Source organism: Lissotriton vulgaris, chromosome 6, assembly GCF_964263255.1.
Source record: "Lissotriton vulgaris chromosome 6, aLisVul1.2, whole genome shotgun sequence".
Taxonomy (NCBI): domain Eukaryota; kingdom Metazoa; phylum Chordata; class Amphibia; order Caudata; family Salamandridae; genus Lissotriton; species Lissotriton vulgaris.
This window is the reverse complement of record NC_141694.1, coordinates 635,573,110-635,596,472: the sequence shown is the minus strand read 5'-3', so window position 1 is coordinate 635,596,472 and position 23,363 is coordinate 635,573,110. Positions and strand designations below refer to the sequence as shown.

The 23,363-nt window shown below is 44.1% G+C and overlaps 1 pseudogene; it reads left to right on the top strand.

The window, feature by feature from the left end:
• The window catches only part of LOC147707805 (uncharacterized), a 34,331-nt pseudogene extending 23,265 nt beyond the window's left edge, over nucleotides 1–11,066 (top strand).
• Nucleotides 11,067–23,363: the final 12,297 nt, after the last annotated feature.

Here is a 23,363-nt window from a genome sequence, read left to right as displayed (position 1 = left end):
AGTCAACAAAATGCTTCACAGCCCTTCACAGATATCTCCAAATTGATATTACCATACTACTTAATGCAAAACAGTGCAACAGAATGTACTTTTTTCAAATATTACTATAAATTAACGCAACAGAATGCATTTGATCCCAACAATTCATAAATATTCTGAAAAATGAATAAAAATGAATGGAACACAACACAACATGGCGCAAACGTATATTAAGGAAGTTAAATGATATTTACACTTATAAAAAACAACTTTCTTTATTTCTACATAGGCAGAAACCCTGTCCCCAACCAAGATGGCTGACAAATTTCTGAGAGGAATTTCAAAAACACATTTTACCTAAAAAATAATTGTAACTTTAGTCAGAATTTACATCTTAGAAAACTTCGTTTTCAACGGTTATTTTACTGTATATTATAGAATACCCTTAAGAAACAAATAAAAACAGGCATCCACCATTTGTAGTCAGTGGCACACTGTCTTCTGACCTGACAACATGCACTAGAGTGAACAGGAGAGCTAATCAGACACAGTACAAAACACTGCCATCCACCTATAAAAGTAAGTATAACGTAGACATTTAAAATGCTTTGAAATTGCTACATATATCATAAAACCATTCATTTTTTAAATGTGTGCTTACTTTTTCAGACACTGTGAAGCTCATTGAAACACAGAGTTTGTGAAGCTTTTCAAATGAAACAATAATTAAACATTAATGTAAATTAGTACGCAACAATTTTTTAGTTTCAATTTAATGATAATATTTCATCAAGACTAACAGCGATCATTTTTATTTAAAACAATTACAAACTTCAATCCACTCAGGGATGGTGCTGGACAGTGGGTAGGGGCAGAATTACTAAACACACTCCACCAAGTACTTACCTCAATAAAGGTGCTGGTCAGTGGCTGGGGGGCAAATTTACTATTCTTACTCCGCCAAATATTTATCTCAGGGAAGGTGCTGGACAGTGACTGAGGGGCAAAATTACTATTCTATCTCTGCTGCTACTTACCTCAGGGAAGATCCAGGACAGTGGCTAGGGGTACATTTCCTATTCTAACTCACCTACTACTTACCTCAGGGAAGCTGCTGGACAGTGGCTGGAGGTCAAAATTACTATTCTAACTCCAACAAGTACTTACCTTAGGAAAGGCACTGGACAGTGACTGAGGGACACAATTATTATTCTAACTGTGCCAAATACTTATCTCAGGTAAGGAGTTGGACAGTGGCTTGGGGCAAAATTACTATTCTAACTCCTCCATGTGCTTACCTAATGAAGGTGCTGGACAGTGGTTTGGGGGAATATTTACTAATCTAACTACACCAAGTGCTTATCACAGGGAAGTTCCTTAACAGTGAATAGTATGCACATTTAACTTAACATAAAAGCAAACAGCAAAGCTTCTAACGAGAGAAAAATTACTTCAAGCCAAAAACAAAGTCTGCAAAATCCTGGCGCAACACCAAAAGAAAATCACCAAGAGAAAAGTAAGTAATTCAAAAGTCAACAATACACACAAAGAATCCAGAAAGGCATACAAAACAGAAAATATTATTTTTACCTTAGATACACAGCAAAGAAACAAAGGCCAGACCAGGCCTGAAAACCTCTTGTAATCCAAAAATACCATCTAGTAATCTATGATGATAAATGAACAAGTAACAACTCACCAGTAAGATATTTTAACATTAGAAATAAGTGTACAAAGCGATCTTGGTCTCCCTAGTCGCTACTATGACGTTTGACATGGTCGAATGGCCTAATCTCTTTGCTGTACTCCAGAAGCTGGGGTTTGGTCCAGAATTCGTCAGATGGGTCCACCTCCTATATGCGGTACCATTGGGGAAGGTGGTAGTCAACAATAAGCAGTCGGATACCTTCACTCTGAGCCGGGACACCCGTCAGGGTTGGCTGCTCTCCCCACTCCTATTTGCTTTGGCACTAGAACCGTTTGCGCTTGGATCCGGCAGGACTTAGTGATCCGAGGATTCTGCTGATCAGCATATTGGAAAGATTAGATTTCACTTTACGCCGATGACATATTACTCTATCTTACCAACCCTCGAAAATCTTTAGTTGCCTTATCGGACATTTTGGCAGTGTTTGGGAGATACTCCGGATTCAAAATTAACTGGGCTAAATATCATCTGTATCCCCTTCATGGGGGAATACCAGCCTTGCCTCCCAACGGCACAATTCAAATTAGTACATCTGGGTTCATATATTTAGGGATATTCGTATCCCTGAATCCCACACTTCGATATAACAAAAATCTCCTTCCCTGTCTTCGTCGTCTGCAGTGAGACATAGCCAGTTGGAGAACTCTTCCTTTGTCCCTCCTAGGGAGGGCTGCTCTTTTCAAAATGATGTCCCTCCCCCACTTCCTCTATGCCCTACAAAACTCACTAGAAGCTGTCCCCATTGCTTACTTTTAAGAAATTGAGCAACTCCAGAGGGGACTACTGTGGAATGGACCGCCACATATAGCTCTCAGTAAATTGACTCTGAAATGGTATGATGGAGGTATCGCTCTTCCTGACATTAAAAAATATTACTGGGCTGCCCACCTGGCCGCCATCAACCATGGCACCTACGGAACCCCTGATGACCCTGGTTATCGAATGGACAGATGGCTACTCCTGGGTGGGAACTACAATAGACCACTGTACTCCAAACCAGTTCGTCCTTCACCAACAGGCCCCACCGGCCACTCTATGGGAAGGGAGGGTAAACTGACATTGGCCATCCCCTTAAGGGATTCCACCAAAATGGGAAACCTATGGCAGACAAAGGGATTTGATAAGTGGGATATGATTGGTATCTCCCGCGTCCAAGACATGTGGGAAAAGGGAGATATAAAAATGTTCATCTCCCTGAAGGAGCAGCATGAACTGGCTAACTCAGAACATTTTCGCTACAGACAAATCAATCAATCAATCAATCAAAGGCATTTATATAGCGCACTACTTACCCGGAGGGTCTCAAGGCGCATGGGGGGGGAGTGCTGCTACTGCTCGAATAGCCAGGTCTTGAGCTTCTTCCTGAAGGAGAGGTGGTCTTGGGTCAGGCGCAGGTCGGTCGGTAGGGAGTTCCAGGTCTTGGCGGCCAGGTAGGAGAAGGACCTTCCTCCCGTTGTCATTCTTCGGATGCGGGGGACGGCGGCGAGGGCGTGGCTGGCTGATCGGAGATGTCGTTTGGGAGCGTAGAAGTTGATGCGGTTGTTGAGGTAGCTGGGGCCTTGATCGTGTAGGGCTTTGTGTGCGTGGGTGAGGAGGCGGAAGGTGATTCTTTTGTTGACGGGAAGCCAATGCAGGTCTCTCAGATGTCCGGAGATGTGGCTATGTCGTGGGATGTCGAGGATGAGTCTGGCTGAGGCGTTCTGGATCCGCTGGAGTCTCTTCTGGAGCTTGGCGGTGGTTCCGGCGTAGAGGGCGTTGCCGTAGTCCAGTCGGCTGGTGACGAGGGCCTGGGTGACCGTCTTCCTGGCCTTGGTGGGGATCCACCAGAAGATCTTACTTAGGATGCGCAGGATGTTGAAGCATGACGAGGAGACGGCGTTGACTTGTCTGGTCATGGTGAGGGAGGAGTCCAAGATGAAGCCCTGCGCTCAGCCTTACCCGCAGGTTCCTCCACCCCCTGAGTCCTCTCCACTGGAAAGTAGTGTATTGGATGGACACCTCCCTGAGAAGTCTATCTCTTTGATTTACAATAAAGTACTACATAACATGGAGGACCCTCTCACACAGCTCCGACAAAAATGGGTGTCGGATGGTATTGAACTGGACGACAAAGACTGGCAGGAGTCTGTGTCATCTCCCAGAGTGGTAGCTATCCCAGCAAGATTGCGACTGGTCCAACTTAAAATCCTACATAGAATATACATGACAGGACCTAGGTTCGTTCTAATGGGAAGGGCACCCACAGGGGACTGTCATAGGCGGTGTGGTCAACTGGGCACGTTCCTGCATATCATCTGGGAATGCTCTCTTGTCCAGTCATACTGGAGGGAGGTTCATGGAGTTGTGGGAATGGTACTGGGAATCCCCTTGCTCCCGGAGGCCCGTAGGTGTTTGCTTAACATATGGTAGCCCACTGACCTAAACACACACCAAACACAGTGGACCACACTTGGTTTTATGGTGGCTAAAAGGAACATAGCCCAGGCTTGGGGGCAGCCGCCCCTCCAACGCTGAAAGATTGGAAGACCAGCATGGATTAGTGCATGTTCTGTGAAAAAACTGTCTATGTGACTCCAGGCTGCCCCAGGAAATGGTCCCGGGTATGGGAGCAATGGAATCTCTATAGAGGTAATATTTGTACCCCGCCATCACAACTAGCCCTGATGACATGCATTCTCCTTGATTGGTCCCAAAGTGTATAATATGCTATATCATAGTTAAATTTTAATGTGCCTGATCAGATTGCATATATTATTGTAATGTGCCCTTGTTTTCTTAAATCGATAACTGGGAATAAAAAGAATATAACAGAAAATATATATATATATATATATAAAAATCCTTTTGGCATTTTTTAACAGAAGGTGAGAATCATTCAGTGGACAATTTTAGTTGCTTTCTAATATTGCCAAAACTGCTGGCAATGTGTAAGGCATATTTAAAAATGTTCAGCATACATGAATACATTAAGCTGAAATGTATATAACCAAAAAAAGTGTACAATAATAACAACTTTCTTTTTACAGAACACAAAACTAACAAATATTTAGGGCCTTAGGAAAAGTAAGGCTGTCCATAGGACCACCATATTCATGGTGGCTGTCTGACCACTGCCACCACTGTGGGTCAGCCCACAGTTTTCAGAATGTGGCGGTCGGACCCTCACAGAACCACTGCATACGCCGGGGATACAGGATCCTGCAGTGAGCGCGCAGGGTAAGGGGGCAGCAATATGCTGGAGGTGTGACTTGGGCACCTCAGTGCATATTGCAATTGCCTGTCCACTGCCCCTTTAATGGCGGTGAGCCCACTATGAAAATCGTGGCAGAGAGGAAAATAATGGAACTCTAACAGTGCCTCCTGGCTCTCCTGGGCCAGGGGGACCATGCGGGTCGCACATGTTGTGTCCCCCTGGAGTTATGCCCTAGTTCCTGCACGTGCAGGAATGTGCTTCAGGCACTTTCACAGCAGCATCTGCATTGAAGGCTCACCTATGAGCCTTATACAGCTCACCCGCGTGCCATAGATTACAGCTGTAATCCTGCAGGCAGGCACTCAACAGGCTTGACGGTCCTCCTGACGGTGCAGCAGGTGGGCAGGAGGACTACCAAAATCATAATAAGCCCCTTAATTTCCTCTTATTCGACATTGTAATTTAACAGGGAGTAATCTCCAAAGAATAACTCATCATATCTATTTTGACATTAACATTCCCCTCAACTTACTGTTTCTTTTACTAATGAACCTTTTCTACTCTACGACAATGAGAACCCTCTAAAACAGATACTAATCTTTAGTACACTACATAACACAGTAACCCTGGAGAATGATGAAATTTGGATGATGGATGAATGTTTTAAATCAATTCCTTATCCATTCACCCAAATTTAAACTATTCATGCAAACATTAACAACACAACTATTCTATTAGATTATGCTTTATTTCATGACAAATAATCCTCAACTTACACTGAATTGTTACTTTATCAGTTGTACAGTCTAAAACAGTGAACAACTACAAGTAATAAAATATATCCCAACACAAATTTGTGGATGTTTTTTCAGTTTTCCCGGGTATATTGGCGAAAAATTATAAAAACATTCTTAGCTGAGGATTATATGTCAAGTAGTAAACTGCAATATGAGCTAAAAAAAACTAACAGCATTGTTTTGTTGTACCTTCTGATTGTGTGGAAGACTTCTACACTTCAATTATATAACCAGAAAATGTTTCACATAGTGTGGAAAAATTGGCTACACATCTTAGTCACTTTGAAGATACATGAATTTGCCATCTAAACAGGTCAGATCATAGAAGGAAACCAAGTTTCCCTATGGAATGGTGGTACTGTTACTTAACCTGCATAAAGAAGGTGCAAAAGCCAAGAATGCCATTGAGGGTTGGCATAATTCATTGAACAACTCAATAGAAAAAACTGACTCCAACCTCTATAATTTCCTGGAAATTGTGAATAAAGAACCAAGTTTTCAGGAATGAGGATGGTGCAATCATTGTAAAGTAGTCTGAATCATCGGGTTTTAAAAAATGTAAAGAGATGTCTGAAAGACTATTGGCATAGATTCATCAGTTTCAATTGATGAAAGATTCAGACTACCTTGACAATATTGAATACATTTTACACTACTAACATCAACTAACACTCTCTAAAATTACTCTTTTCTTTTTTTGACTATACAAACAAATCAAAGTGTTTTTTTAACTAAAGAATTGTCTGAGTCCCAATCTGTATCTCTGTTCTTTTGTCATCTCTTATTTTATGAAACTTCTTACCAAGAATCTCAAATAATCCAACAATCCAAATGGATGAGCAAAAATCAAAAAAATACCCATTTAGAAAACCTTTATAGAAAATCTATTTTCCCGTTCCATTCTTCAAAAATCCACAAATAAGATAATCCAAGAAGCAAAATACTCAAATGTTGTTTTGAAAAATGTAAAAATGATTGCATTTTTTCAAAATGAAATCAATAGATAAACTGGAAACCGATCTAAAAATCCAGAATGTTTTCTTCAAAGATGTAGTCTTCTTCTTCCATAAGTGAAGAACTATAAAACAAAGACACAAAAAAATAAATGTTGCTTTTAATTCAAATATGTATAAATAAGTCTGAGACATGATTTGTTAGCATTGTTTTTAAAACCTCTCGTGGAAAAAAACAACTATCCATTTGTCCGCCTACAAAAATAAACTCTATGTGGATGTAAAACTGATTAAAACTCACATAACATACATTTCTTTAATAGAGAACGTCTATTTATCACCCTCATCTCCTCTTACAATATATATAGACACTAATATGGTAAAAAAAGTATATTAAATTGCTCTTATCTGACCCCAGTTCCTCCTTTCTATCGCTCTTGAGTGCAATGCTCCACTAACTGTAGAAACAGACACTGAACAGTTTACGTTAAGCTGGAAAAATAAAAAATAAAAAGGACGATTTCTTTCATTGAAGTCAATTGGAAACAGTTGGAAAATGTTTTAATTTTATAAATATATACGTTTAACCAAAATTTAAAGTATGTTTTATGTTTTAAGAAAATAAACTATATTTTATTGTATTTGTTGAATATTTTTAATAAAAAATTAAAATTCGAATAATATATTTATTACAAAAAAACTTGTTTTTAAATGTAAAATTAAAATCACTAAAACTGTTTTTTTTTAAATCCTGTTGTACTACTGTTACAAACAATCGCCTTCTCCATGTGCTTTTTCAGTTTTAATTTAGCCCCTTCAATGCTCATGACGAGCTCAGCTCATCATGCAGTACACTGCGTGTGTGCCCATGACGAGCTGAGCTCGTCATGATCCATGGTGTTTAAGATTCCTCAGCACAGATGGGGAATTGCTGTAGCATTGAAGGTGTTAAAATGTATAACTCTAAACATGTTATAACAATTTGTTTAATGATTACACAGGAATCACAGTTGATATTTGAGTATTAATATACTTACCCCCATTACCCCTATATCCCTTGCATATCACTCCTAAAACTGTAATTTGATCTTTTTAAAATCATTTACATTCATTATTTTAAAAATATGTTAATTATTATTAAATGGATTACAAATTCAACACTCAGGTATCACAGTTGATACCTGAGTATTAATACCGTTTTCAACCCATTACCCTTACATGCCTTGCATCCCGCTCCTAGAACTTTATTTTCTTGCGGTGAGCCTTAGAAAGGCAGCACTATGGTAATGCAAAAGCCCGTTCCTATACGAACCGAAATGCACAATGTGGTGCATTTTGGTCTGTGCAGGAACACGGGGTGCATAAACAAATCCTAATTATGCCCTTAGGTAATCATCGGTTCCCACCGCCATCATGATACATAATGCGTCTCCTTGGTGTGCTCTCCATCCTAAAATCATGTAGGTCATTGGAATGTGTGGAAACTTATCACGGATAGCAGGCTTCAAAAGATTCATCTTCTGAAAAACTTGTGATCCATATAATAAGGAATGGGAATCAAAAAAGTGTATGATAACACTCATACAATGCCTGAGCATATTCATAGGTGGCTATGCTTTCCTGGTAGTAACTCCGCCATGGACAATCTCCATCCCAGTTGCGAAAGGAGAAGGGTTATGCATGGAGCTACCAACGACACCATCTAAAAAATTCTTAGCTACAAAAACATCAATGAAAAGACATCCAGGCATTAGGGAGAGAGGATTCTCCTTCCAATAGAGCTATGACACACTTGTAGTGAAAGGCAGAGATCCCTGGAAGCTACAAAGCTGATCCACCTGCTTTCGACAAAGACCATCACCATCAGACATGAAACAAGGACAAGATAGGCAAGACAGCCCATGTGGCAGTGGAGATGAAAAAATACAACCTTGCCCTCCTTGGCATTAGTGAGAGCTTTGATTGGATGCCTAATCACATCAGAACAGATCTTCAAAAAATCTTTAAAAACCTGGATCTACGGATTGTCAGAATCAAAATGCAAAACTCTGGTCTAACTGTACATAACAACTTGAACGCAGATAAAAACATCTGATAATCTGTCAGCCATGAAGTCAAAAGCGCCAGGATACTCCCTGGAGTGACAGAGCGCTATACAAAAACCCCCAAACATCAAACATCAAACATGTGAAGCCCAAGGTCCCAGAATCATCACTGCGACCCTTTGCACGAAGAAAAAGAGGACCAACATGAATGCTATCCAGTGCTATGCACCTATATATGGCAGAAAAGAAGAGGAAAAAGTACAGTTTTACAACAGACTCAAGTCAATCCAGGAGAAATGCCTTGAGAGAGACATCACTATACTGATGGGGGACCTCAATGACAGTCAACCCTGGGTACGAAGAAGTCATGGGCAACAATGGCTTTGGCGACATGAACAAGAATGGTGAAAGGCTCTCAGATCTCTCTGCCCTGAAAAGTATGGTGATAGGCAGTAGTGTATTCCCACACAAAAGAATACACAGGGCAACGTGGGTGTCACCAGATCATTCAACAGAGAATAATTACCAAGAGGTTCTGAAGGTCCCTACAGGATGTGAAAGTAATGAGAGGAGCAGACGTGGCATCAGACCATCACCTTGTCATGGCCAGGCTACAGCTTAGGCTGAAGAAACTACAGATTAAGCCAAAGAACCAACAACAGCGATATAACACCACTCTTCTACAAAATGCACCAATGTGTGGTCAATACCTCAGTAACAAGTTTCAAATCCTGTAAGAACTAGATGATTACAGAGACCCATTAGAAAGCCAATGGGAGAAGAACAAATAAACAGTGACCTCAACCTGCCGGGAGGTACTGGTTCCCATGAAACACTAGCATAAAGTATGGATCTCCACCGAGATTCTCAGCAAAATCCAAGCAGGAAAGGAAAGGAAAGCTGTAGTCAACACCAGCTAAACAATAGCAGTAAAAGCAAAAGCTCAAGAGAAATACACCTAAACCAACGAGGAAGCAAACATAAGCTCAAGAGCAGTCAAGTGAAGATTTATGTATGGTCTTGCCACAGAAGCCAAGGAAGCAGCAAGCCTTAGAAACTTGATAGAATGTTACAACATTACAAGGAAACTCTCTGGCAGATACATCAAGCCAGAAAGATATGTTAATGACAAAGCTGGAAGACAATCATGGGTAACAAAGGCCAACAACAAAGATCGGTGGAGCACTTTGATAGAACCGCTGAACCAACCCATGCAGTAGAGCCCACCATACATACAGCCAGCTGACAAGGACTTGCCAATCGACTGCAGCAGACCAACCAAGGAATAACTAAGGCAAGCCATCAAACATCTGATAAATGGGAAGACAGCAGGACCTGACAACATTCCTGCAGAGGCACTGAAGACAAATATTGAATCTACAGTAGACATTCTCTACCCCATGTGTGGAAGGATCTGGGAAGAGGAAAAGGTGCAGTCACACTGGAAGGAGGGATATTGGATCAAGATCCCCAAGAAAGGTGACCTTCTAACTGTGCAAACTACAGTTGGGTAACTCTTCTATCAACCCCAGGCAAAGTGTTCAACAGAGTCATCCTGAACAGAATGAACAAACATGTTGATGCTCAGTTACGAGACCAGCAAACTGGCTTCCACAATGATAGATCCTGCACAGACAAGATGGCAACACTGTGCATTTTCATTAAACACTTAATGGAAGGGAACTCCTCCCTCTATGTCAACTTTATCGACTATGAGAAGGCATGTGACAGCATGGACAGAGAGACCATTTGTAAACTCCTCTGCCTCTACAGTGTGCCAGATAAACTCATAAGAATAATCAGGAACTCTTACGAGAGAATGACCTGCAAGATAGTCCATGGAGGACAACTCATTGACGTCTTCAAAGTGAGGACCAGAGTCCACCAGGGATATTTGCTCTCACCTTTTCTCATCCTGCTGGCCATAGACTGGATCATGAAGACATCCACAGCAAGGAGAAGAAATGGGTTCCAATGGACACCTTGGATGCAGCTCGACGACCTGGACTTTGCAGATGACCTGGCCCTACTCTTGAATGCTTATCTGCAAATGCAAGAGAAGACCGACAAAGTGGCAGGCACATCAGCACAACTTGGCCTCAACATCCACAGGGAAAAAATCCAAGATCTTGAAGGCTAACACATCCAGCTCAAATGCAATCACTCTTGCAGACAATGCACTAGAGTAACTTGAGGGTTTCATCTACCTGGGCAGTGTCATAGACAAGCAGGGCGGCACAGACACTGGCGTCAAGACAAGAATTGGCATAGCAAGGCTCACTTATTTCAGCAAAGGAGATCTGGCGCTCCAATGACCTAACGCTGCATACCAAGATCAGGCTTTTTAACACCAATGTAAAATCGATCCGAGTGCATGGAGCAGAAACTTGAAACAGAGACCTTGATAAATCACTAGCTTGTGAACAACTAATTATTATAGACTTTGGTCAACCTGTCCAACAAATCATGCTCTTCACTGTTTTATCTTTTAACACACCCAGTCAGATACAATTTAGGAGTTAATACCCAGCTAACTTATATGTTGATGGTAGCAAAACATAGATGCCTTTTCCCCAGTCATGCCCATTGATTTTGTTTGAAAAAAACTTGGTTGGAATCCACAAAGCAAGTTTGTCTTGTGGTGTTTTTATTTATATTATTTAGGACTGGGTGATGGAGGAGAACTCTCCTCACAGTACAGGGGAAACCTCTGTAATTCTTATTTCTTCACATCAATTATCAACCCCTTCTTATTTATCATATTTGAGACCCTTTGCATTCTTTACACCCCTTTTAACACCTCTACTCTTAATACAAACTGTACCTTTCAGCACTAAAAATATGATTTCTATATGTATCGTGCAGAAGTATACCACTATTTGCTCAGAAAGGTCATGTATAATACCCCACATATTCAGTAAAGAAAATCACATAGTGCAATTGCAAAGCAACAATAACAGTGGCATCCCCACTCTTGAACAGTGCCATAGATTAATTGACCCAACCACTTCCCCTATACTCGGCTATGCTTAAGGGGGCAACCTCAGGCTTCATAAACTAGTTTCTCCTGCAGGGCACATCAATCCACCCCTGATGACATTGTTAAAGGGTAGGTGAAGAAGGGGACTTCCATTAGGCAGCAATGTCACATTTGGCAACCATAAGAGCTGTCCTTAGGAATAACCAGTCTGCCCTCGCACCCCATGAGCCCTCAAGGACACACAGCAGAAGCATTAGACAAAAAAGTGGGACCACACAACCCAGCACTTCAGTTAATTCTCCCACCACTGCAGAACATAATCCCTGAACTATGGGGCATTGCCAGACCACATAGTAGAAGTTGGCAGGAGTGTCACCACATCAAGGGCATTGAGGGCAAGGGGGCTCAGGGAATGGTTTGCTGCCTGATACAGCCGAGCTAGGGAGAGAAAAGCCCTGTAGAAGTAGTACATTTGGACTAGGCATAGGCTGGAAGAGATCAAGATAGTCCTTGTTGCCATCAGGGCATTGCGCCAGTCATCATCTTCAAGAGGTCCTACCAATTCCTCCCATCAGGCTCTGAGGTGATCCGAGGTACCCGGTGTCTTAATTATCAAGGTTTGATATATTTTGAAGACCCCTCCTTTGCCAAGTCACCCATCTGGACCTTAGCCTACAGTGGGCTGAATTTGGGGATTATGGCAGCCTGAGAAAGATAGGGCTGAAGTCCTTGTTCCAATTGAAGATATTTATAAAATTGTGTGTCAGACAATGCACGCATAGTTTTAAGTTCTTGATCTCATGTCTGTCCCCAACCAGACATCTTCAAGCTGGGAAATCCGGATTAAGTACCCCCGCCCAAAATCCCACACAGACACCACCTTCCCCAACCAAGTACGATTCCAGGGAAGGGTCTGTTGCGTAACTTGGCATCGCAGCGGGTGCAGTGAAGAACTGCCCTCTAAGACTTAAAAGCCAGTTAGTCACTAAGGGTGTGGAGTGAGGGAAGGGCGAACCATATACATTGGATAAACGTTAAGGGAATCCCTTAGTGCTGAGCTATATACAATATGTGGGGTCTTACCATTCCTTGTCAAACCAGTCATGGAGAACCAGGAAATGTGAAGCTAGATGATACAGGTAGAGTTTGGCCATTCCCTGCATGCCATTCTAGGATCCCCATTGGCAATAAACAATGCAATGCAGGTCCTGGAACCATGCCACAAAAAGGAGGCTCCAATCCTATTGTGGGTTTGGAAACAAGAGCTGCCAGTTTTGAAGGATGTAGAGAAAACAAGGCAGTATCATCATTTTATATAGGGCAATACATCCCACTATACTTAACAGAAGAGTATACCTTTTAATGAGATCAGCTTGAGATTCCCGCGTGAGGGGCTCAATGTTGAGAGACCATGCAATTTCGGGGTGTAATGTGACCCAGATGCCTAGGTACTTAAAGGTAAGACGACGGAGGGTATGCTATCCTGCGAATCAAAACTGTCTCAGGAAAGGGCCAGGTGCACCAGTACAGACTTACAGGGGAGTACTCTAAGACTAGATGCTGCTTCAAACGAACACAAGCAGCTGAGACAGTGGGCTCACACTGTGCTGGATTCGCTAAGTAAAGCAGAACATCATTATAAGGCTATGCAATTGTCGTGACCGTCGTTTCATTTCCATTGTTGGATCTGCACACCTACAAGGATGAGCTTTGCTAGTGGCTCAACCGCAAGTGCAAAAAGGAGCGGGGACATGGGGCAACCCTGTCTGGTCCCTCTGCTTGAAGGGAAAGCATGGGAGAGGACTCTGTTAATTTGAACCCATGCAGTAGGGTTGGAGTATAGTGCTTGGACCATGCCACCAAAGTGAGGTCTCAGGTGCCAGGTTCTCCATGCATCGCAGAGTCCTACTTCCGTAGTCCAATCAGAAAGGCGACGGACCCTAGAACACCTGGATACCGAGGAAGTTCCGGTAGTATCAGCTTTGTGACAGGGAACGCATTAAAATCCCAACCTATTATGGCAAACCCTGTTGGAGGTCTAAGAGTATCTTAGATAGATCTCCAAATAAAGGTAGTATGAGCCGTGGGTGCAGCGTAAATGCTCACCAGGTTGAGAAGCTGACCTTCCCTGGGAGAGCTAGGAAGTGGCCCTGGTGGTCACAAATTTCCTGGGAGAGTGTGAGGGAAAAGGATTGATGAAGCAGGATGGCCACTTTGCGAGATCCACACGAAAATCCTGCATCGAAGACCCTATCATAACCTTTATGTACTTGGAAGGGGCAATGATTACCCAGGAGATGTTTCTGTTGGAGCATGAGAACTGCAGGGAGGAAGTGGTGGGTAAAGATCTGAACTGCAGTGTGCTTCACCAGGTCCAGGAGGCTGTTGATGTTCCAGGACAAAATGTGAAGAGATGTCATCATGGGGGCAAATAGAAGTAAAGTGCAAAATGAGAGGGAGGCAAAGGAAGACACCTTCTTTGGTTTGAGGACGGGAGCATTGATATACTGCGTAACAAAAGGGAACTAACCATGATGTGTGTCTCAGAGCTTAGGATGTGAATGTGCATCGGTTTATACCTGAAAATGCAAAACAAGTATTAAAGCAAATTGACAGAAACAGTCTAAGCAACAATATCAGCTTTGCATCAAAATCTTACCCCCCACAACTCCCACCCCATACTTCCACCCTGAAGCATCTGTCGCCCAAAAAAGGAAAAATTTTGAGTAAATTACAATTATGGAAGGGAATCATTCATGATGGTTCCCTCCAACAGGAACGGATGGATGGTAGGCACTGGGTTAAGTGATACAGTGCACAACAGACAAAATATGCCGAAATCCCCGAATCTTTCAACAATGAAAGCATCACACTGCTGGACTTTGTGAAAAATCTGACTCAGGCAGGATCTTTTTGGGTAATAAGGGTGTTGTATCCTGAAAAGTCTCAATGTTGATCTCCTGCTCCCCTCCTGCGAAGGCTGTAGGGGGGGTGCAACAAGGAGAGCGAGGGCTACCGTACCGGAGGAGACCTGGTGGTTGATGTGGAGAGATTGTGGAGGTGTCCCTTGTGGGAGCAGGTGTGGTATCTTCATGGTTTAGGTGGCAGTGTGTGTATAGTTAGCTCTGCATTCCCAGTTCTCCAAGGCAAAGCCCCGGCATGAGCAAGTAGGGGTTGTTCCTCTGTGAGCCATAGTCAAGCAGACTCTGGAGTCTCAAAAATATATGACTTATTGGCATGAATCACACGCAGCATGGCTGAGAACAGGAGATGAAATTGGAGTCCCATCACCCTGAGTCTTTGTTTGATCTAAGTGTACGAATGGTGCAATTGTTGCACTTCCCTAGTGTAGCGGGGAAAGAGGAGAGCTTTGGCATCTCCACTGCTAAGGTCTGGTCGGGAGAGGGCCTCTCTCAAAATCACATCCCTGTTTCTGAAGTTTCGGATCTGTGTAATCATCAGTCTCAGAGAGGCGCCCGGAGGAGGTTTCGGAATCAGAGTGCAGCGGGCACTCTCATTTGTGAACCAGGTGCATAGTTTGTCAGTCAGCATCTAGGACTTAATCCATGTCTACAGGAAGTTAGAAGCTTCTTGGGGCTCAGTCCCTTCTGGTATGCCAATCACACGTACATTGTGCACCGAGATCGGTTCACAGAGTCTTTGGCTCAATTGTGCAGCTCTGATGTGCAAGAAAGAAGGCCATTGACCTGAGCCTTGAGGGATGTGACCTTGTCCTCTACTCTGGAAATTCATGATTCAGGCTCCGTGATCTGGGCTGTAGCATTTCTGAGGTCTTGGTGGAGTAGTGCCACATCTATGCGCAACTTGCCAATTTGGTTTCCACAGCTGTTTGCAAGGTTTAAATGGCTTGAATGATATTAGGTAGATCAGTGGTCTGAGCAGAGCCTGCCGCTCCTCCTCCAGCACCACAGAGATGGCCATTCGCAGGGCCAGTGTTAGATTTTTCCATGTGAGTCTAGGAAGTAGATGGGAGAGTTGTTTTATCCTTACCAATGTTAATGGTATAAATCAAACACAAGGAGATGATGGATGGAGTGCTAAAACTTTTTAGACACTCACCCCGAGTCACAGGTCTGAGTTGAATCCATCATCATTCTTTAGCACAATTTGCCACCTCAGTTCAGACCCATCCATATGTTCTTGACCCTGTGCCTCATGGGAACAGTCCAGCCTGAACTGCCAAGCCAGGTCTTCTCTGAAACGGAAACAAGCATCCTGGGACCGGTTTCTGGGTAACACCTTTTATCAGACAGGCTAGCTTAAATCCAGTGGCAAAGTGAGCAAGGGACCCACATGTGGGCATACCCTGCCAACTTAGGACAAAGAAAGCAAACACAAGGAGATGATGGACGGGGCGCTGAAACTTTTCAGACACTTACCCCCAGTCACATATCTGAGTTTAATCCATCTTCATTCTTTAGCTCACTTTGCCACCTCAGTTCAGACCCAGCATATGCAAATCAGTCTTGACCCTGTACCTCATGGGAACAGTTCAGCCCGAACTGCCAAGTCAGGTCTTCCCTGAACTGGAAACAAGCATCATGGGACTGGTTTCGGGGTAACACCCTTCATCAGCCAGGCTAGCTTGAATCCAGTGGCAAAGTAAGCAAGGGACCCACGTCTCGGCATACCCTGCCAACTTACGGAAAACAAAGCAAACACAAGGAGATGATGGCCAGAGTGCTGAAACATTTCAGACAGTCACAGATCTGGTTTGAATCCATCATCATTCTTAAGCTCACTTTGCCACCTCAGTTCAGACCCAGCCATATGCAAATCAGTCTTGACCCTGTGGTTCATGGGAACAGTCAAGCCCGAACTGCCAAGCCAGTTCTTCTCTGAACTGGAAACAAACATCCTTAGACCGGATTCTGGGTAACACCCTTAATAAGCCATGCTAGCTTGAATCCTGTGGAAAAGTGAGCAAGTGACCCATGTCTGGGCATACACTGCCAACTTAGGGTGATCAAAACAAACACAAGGAGATGATGGACAGAGCGTTGAAACTTTTCGGGCTGGACTGTTCCCATTGGGCGCAGGTCAAGACTGATTTGCATATGTCTGGGTCCAAACTGGAATGGCACGGTGAGCAAAAAAACGATTGATTTACGTCTAGATCTCTGTACTGGGTTGAATGTATGACATTGTTCTGCATTCTGTCCATCAATTGTTCATTTTGCATTTGTCACCCCGAGTGGGGTGGGTATGCCCAGACGTGGTTCCTGTGCTCTCCATGCCACTGGAGTCAAGCTATCCTGGCTGATGAGGGCTGAAAGACTGAAACTGGACCTAGGATGCGGGTTTCCAGTCCAGGGAGGACCTGGCCTTGCAGTTGGGGCTGGACTGTTAAAATTGGGCGCAGGGTCAAGACTGATTTGCATATGGCTGCGTCCATCTGGAATGGCATGGTGAGCAAAAAAACGATGGCTTAGGCCCAGATCTCTGTACTGGGGTGAATGTATGACATTGTGCTGCATTCTGTCCATCAATTCTTCTTTTTGCATCTCTCACCCCTAGTGGGACGGGTATGCCCAGACGTGGGTCCCGTGCTCTCCATGCCACATCACTTATGTGAGCACCTAAACGTATATCTACATGTTGAAAATATGAAATGATTAAAATTTCACATGCTGCCCTACATATTTTGCACCCAGACTAATTCAATATCAAATTTAAGTAATCCGTCTCGTTTTTCAGGACCTAATTAGGCCAAATTTGAACCACCGTTTTCTTTAAATACTCCAAGCCACTGGACTCAAGCTATCCCGGCTAATGAGGGCTGAAAGCCTGAAACTGGTCCTAGGATGCTTGTTTCCAGTCCAGGGAGAACCTGGCCTTGCAGTTCCGGCTGGACGGTTCCCATTGGGTGCAGGGTAAAGACGGATTTGCATATAGCTGGTTCCAACCTGGAATGGCATGGTGAGCAAAAAACTGATGGATTTAGGCCCAGATTTCTGTACTGGGGTGAATGTATGACATTGTTCTGCATTCTGCCCATCAATTGTTCTTTTTGCATTTGTCACCCCGAGTTGGATGAGTATGGACAGATGTAGGTCCCCTGCTCTCCATGTCAATGGAGGCAAGTAATCCTGGCTGATGAGGGTTGAAAACCAGTCCTAGGATGCTTGTTTCTAGTCCATGGAGGACCTGGCCTGACAGTTTGGTCTGGACTGTTCCCTTTGGGTGTAGGGTTAGCTAGGCTCCTCTAACCCTCACCCGAGACAACCACACCTAGGAACCCGACGCAAACGACGCAAATGACGCAGCCAGAGAACTCCACACCTTGATCTCCAACTGAGCAGACGAGCTCGCCCGCTTCGCAACCCCAACAGACATCGCCTCAGTAAAGTCGCCTGGTTCACCACCACTCTCCAAGAAGCCAGGTGCACCTGCAGACACCTGGAGAAGAACTGGAGAAACACCATGACAACCGAAAACCACACCACCTATAAGGACGCCATGACGGACTACCACAACCAGATCAGAGTCACCAAGAGGAACTTCAACCGCAACAAAATGCTGGCCAACTCCAACTCCAAGGAACTTTTCAGTGTCATTCGAGAATTCACCAACCCATTTAGTGAAGCCACAGACATCACCCCCTCGAAAGACCTCTGCGACAAGCTTGGGACCTATTTCCACTTCAAGATCCAAAACCTCTATGAAAATTTCAGCGACCATCCACCAGGTGCCACAGACGCCCCGTCCCCCAGAAACACCAGCCAGCCCATCATCTCCAACTGGAGACCAATCACATCTGAATACATCGCCTTGACCATGAAAAGCATCCACTCAGGGGTCCCCACTGACCCCTGCCCCCCTCACATTTACTACAAAGCCACGGCTGCCATCGCACCCGAACTACCATGCACCATCAACACCACCTTCAAAACAGGCACCTTCCCAGACTACTGTAAGCATGTAGAAGTCAGAACCTTGCACAAGAAGCCCACTGATGACCCCACCGACCTCACAGCCAAAGTTGCGGAGAAAATATTCAATAGGAAACTGACACGATTCATTGAAGAGAACGCTGTCCTCAACCCGGCCCAATCCGGGTTCCGAAGCAACCACAGCACTGAGAACGCCCAATTCCCTGCCACAGAAACCATCCACACCCTCCGGGACCAAGGCCACTCCACAGCCCTCATCCTACTCGACCTATCAGCGGCCTTTTACACCGTCTCCCACCGCACACTAGTCGCCAGACTACACGTCGCAGGCATACAAGGAACAGCCCTGGACTTGGATCCGATCATTCCTCACCGGAAGAAGTCAAAGGATCAGACTCCCACCCTTCCTCTCCAACCCACGAAAATCACCTGCAGAGTTCCCCAGGGTTCATCACTGAGCCCCACCCTCTTCAACATCTACATGGCCCCCTTGCAGCAATCGTCCGACAACACAGCCTCAACATTGTATCCTACGCCGACAACACCCAGCTCATCCTCTCCCTCACCAAAGAACCCATCACTGCCAAACTCAACTTCCAGAAAGGAATGCAAGGTGTTGCAGTCTGGATGACCAACAGCTGGTTGAAGCTCAATGCCAAGAAGATGGCAGTCCTTGTCCTCGGTACCACCCCTTCTGTATGGGACAGCACCTGGTGGCCAATCACCCTCGGAAGCCCACCTACTCGCTCAGAACACACCAAGAACCTATGCATCGCACTCGACTCATCACTCACCATGAACCGACCGTCACCTCCACCTGCTTCAACACCCTCCTTGTCCTCCACAAGACATTCAAGTGGATCCCCCCTGAGTCAAGGAAGACAGTCACCCACGCACTCATCACCAGCAGACTGGACTATGGAAACACATTCCATGCCGGCATCAACAAGTCCCTACTCCGCAAACTCCAGACAATCCAGAACACCGCTGCAAGACTTGTCCTCGGCATTCCCCGACACGAACACATTAGCCAACACCTACGAAGTCTCCACTGGCTCCCCGTGGAGAAAAGAGTAACTTTCAGAATCCTCACTCACGCCTACAAATGCCTACACAACAATGGACCCAAACACCTCAACAATAGAATCAACTTTCACGTACCCAAAGAAACCTCCGATCTTCCAAGCTCGCACTGGCCGTAACCCATGTCATCCACAGAGCCAGAGCAGGTGGAAGATCCTTCTCTCACATTAATTAATTAATTCATTGTGTGCTTATATAGCGCTGGAATCACTCCCGAAGGGGTACCTCCGCGCTGCGACCGCTGCGAAACCCTTCCTGGCTTCCCTGAGAGATGGTCCCTTAATGGGTATCTCCAGGGTGAGACCAGGCATCCCCGGCGGTCTGGTGGGGCCGTTAGTGAAGATGAGGCAAGCTAATGCCCAGAGTTGCCGAGTGTGAACGCTGATCAGAGTGGGCTCCGAGGCGAGAGAATTATCGAGTCCGCTGACCCTGGTCCAGAAACCTGCCGCGTCGGGAATCGAACCCTGGTCCCGGGCCGTCCTCTGCTCTCGGGTCTGCCGCCTCTAACCAGTGAGCCACACTACTTCACATTGCAACCAGGACCTGGAACGAGCTACCAGCAAAAATCTGACGTGCCCCCTCCCTGAACACCTTCAGGAAGACCCTCAAGACCTGGCTCTCCGGCTACACAGATCTGCGTATCCCCCCCGTCCCCCAGTGTCTTGAGACCCTCATGGGTGAGTAGCGCGCTTGCAATTCCCTAATTTAGTGTATGGTCACATTTAATAGTCCCTACGAAATTTTTGTCAGTTGTCGATTTCCACAGGCATTGTTTCCCTTTATGTTGCCTATGTAGAGCAAATGCTGCCATGTTTCCAACTAATCTGTGTTCACTTTCATCTTTAGCTCATTGTGGCACTTTTGAATGATTTAATGCTTTAACCAGTAAGTCACTCCTACTGAATTTATGAATGTCTTTTCTATATCTGTTAAGACACAAGTCAGATTATGTCTGTGTGCATAAGCGCATACAGTGTCAGCATGGGTCTAAATAAATTTCTCACTATCACATCAAGCAGTCGATTCAAGTACTTCAGCACAGGAACTAATGAAAAGACCAAGTCATGATTCAAATAAGAGTACTGGAAATTACCCTTTCCATAAAATAAGCTCAGAAATAAGCTACAGGTAACTACATATGTCAAGGAAAGATGGTAATATGTTATCCCCTCAGTAATTGACGCCGGTAAATGCATACACACATAACAGTCTCTAGCATCCATAGTGTCAACATATTCAGAAAACAGCTTTGAAATGAACATTCAATAAGTAATCCCCTTTAGAAACATCTATATGTAACTCTTTCTCATGTATTGTGGGTAAAGTATTGTCAGTAGAAAGGGGCACGTGTAGACTTAGACTCTTCTACCAGTAAATGATTTGGTAAATTTAAAATTATAAGTAAGGCAACTAGTACTATTGCCTTACAGCAACAGCAAATACTCCTGCACACATGTGTTTGTATTTAATAGAGTTTGCGTTAGGCTCCATGAGTTTTATAGTGACAGACCATTAACTAAAAGATTGCAGCACAGTCCTTGCAGTTCTTTTCCACTTGCACAGATAGCGAAGCAAAGTTCAAATGTCTTAACCAGCAAATTATGTACAATGATCTTCGTGAGACTTCCTTAGCCCTACTCCGTGTTCTTATAAGGGACAACCTTAGGCTCCTTCACCAACTTGTGCCTTAGAACTCTTTTTAGTAGTTTGAGCAAAATCTATTAAGTTATTTCTATTTAATGCTAAGGTCAAACCCACTAATGATCATATCCAGGATAAATTGACTAAGTATATTTAGTGGCAACCCAATTTCAAAACTCAATTCAGCCACAAAGTTCAGTTCAAGGAGGCTCAATTGGATGTGAATTGTTATAGCAAAAGGTGAACATTTTTCTCTCCCAGTCATTCACGGCTAGGCAAGTCCATTCAGGTGAGGAGTACCTCCGATAGGGCACTCTAGCACTCTTTGGTCTCCTTACTTTTGTCCCTTCTTCATCACTGTTACTTTAGCCAAATCCTTCAGTATCTTCTGTGATAGTGTGTGGTATATGCACTTCAGGCAAACAATGTATCCCTCTCTCCAGTCCTCTTGGTCACTGGTCTCCAGGTACAACTCGCAATGCTATTACACTAGGCCCTGGGCAAGGGTTTGAATCTGACGCAATCAAAACTACTGGATGAGACCATCCTGTACCAACTTCTACTGTTGACTCTCTGACCCCCCTCAGGCCAAACAAGTACTGTCCCAGCAGTTGGCTGAACCCCAACAGCTTGAATAACCTGCTCCCTCTGCCTCACTGTAACCACCGGCACATCAGGGACAGGTGCTGTTATATCATCAAGGGGACAAGGGACTCTGCAAGTATGGGCAGTGTGTACCCAGTTAGGGAGACCTCTGCACTGCAGAGCTGTCGTGGTGATCAGAATCAACTGGCAGGGGCCACACCATCTAGTTTCCAAACATGACTTGCGCCATGCTTCTTCAGAATTATCCAGTCACAGGGACTGAGGTCATTGCACTGCTCCTGTTGAGGAGGGGCTGTAGCCTCTCCAAACTGATGAGACACAGAAAGTACCACATCATAATACTCCTAATGAACAGGTTCCTGCCATAAATAACCATTGGTTGTCTTTTTTCTTCAACAACTGTATTCCCCAGTATTGTCTACTTTACCGTACCTAGTAATGCTTGTGCACATCCTTGTATATTTTTATTAGTTTATTATTGTTATCTTCTTTTACTGCCGTTACAATGTTCCCTTTTTACCTTGTTCTCCTCTTCCATTACTGTGAAGCGATCTGATACCCTTCGGGGTCTTGTTCGTGCTATACAAAACTTTTTAAATAAATAAATAAAAATCAGCCAGTCGCTTACAGTAATCAAGAATCATGTCATTTGCAATGTTCACAAACACATTTACAGCACAGCCGGCAGTCTAATAGGCATGCTCATAATGATTTCATGGGGCGACAGTCCTGTTCTCCTATCCAGATTACTGCGTAGGCTCATCGACACAAGAGGCAAAGAGTCAGGCCATTTCAGAGATGTTGATGCACACACATTTGCCAATTTGGATTTCAAAGTGCTGTTCACTTGCTCCACAATTCCAGAAACCTCTGGTCTGTAACTGAAGTGGAGCCTCTGTTCAACTTGTAGTGCTGCACATATCATCTTCAGGACCTCATTGTTAAAATGAGTTCCTCGGTCTAACTCCAAAGAAGTCGGGAACCCAAAATATGATATAAACTCCCTCAACACTAATTTGGCCACTTTAAGACTATCATTTCTCCTAGTTGTGTAAGATTCCACCCATTATGAAAACATGCACACAATCACTAGAACATATCTCAATCCATTGCAGATGGGCATCTCAATGAAGTCTAATTGGATCCTGTTGAAGGGTCCTTCTAATTTCCCTATGTGACTTAGTGTTACTGCTGTCCTTCTTCCTACATTCTGCTGTTGGCACACAATACATCTGTGACACAACTTTCAATATGAATCTAGGTTTCAACCATGTCTGTCTGAAAAGACACACCATGGCTTCTCTCCCTAAATGTGCAGGGCCATGTCAATGTCTCGCCATTGGAGGTAAAAAGCTATCTGGTAACAGAGGTCTTCCTTCTCCTGAAACACAAATGTAATCCTCAGCTCTTTTCACACAAACTGTTCTTACCCAACATTGCTTTTCTGCTTTGGGCACTTCTTCC